Source organism: Arachis ipaensis, chromosome B04, assembly GCF_000816755.2.
Source record: "Arachis ipaensis cultivar K30076 chromosome B04, Araip1.1, whole genome shotgun sequence".
In the NCBI taxonomy this organism is placed as follows: Eukaryota; Viridiplantae; Streptophyta; class Magnoliopsida; order Fabales; family Fabaceae; genus Arachis; species Arachis ipaensis.
This window is the reverse complement of record NC_029788.2, coordinates 128791998-128792245: the sequence shown is the minus strand read 5'-3', so window position 1 is coordinate 128792245 and position 248 is coordinate 128791998.

The window sequence follows — 248 nt, the reverse complement described above, 5'->3', positions numbered from 1 at the left end:
GTTTATATAAAATAAAATTACTAACCCTTAATTTTTATTTTTATTTTTTTATCTACAATTGTAAATCTAACTTCAATTCTATCGTAACATATTTCCTCTCTCAAGTATATTTTGTATACAAAAAAATTCAACCGCATCTTAAAAAAAAGCTTCATTAACCAAAAGAGGACAATGTCCCCTCGCCCTTATTTTTATTGCGAAATAATTTTTAGTCCTCTCTGAATTCAATTTAGCTCTGCTTCTGACTA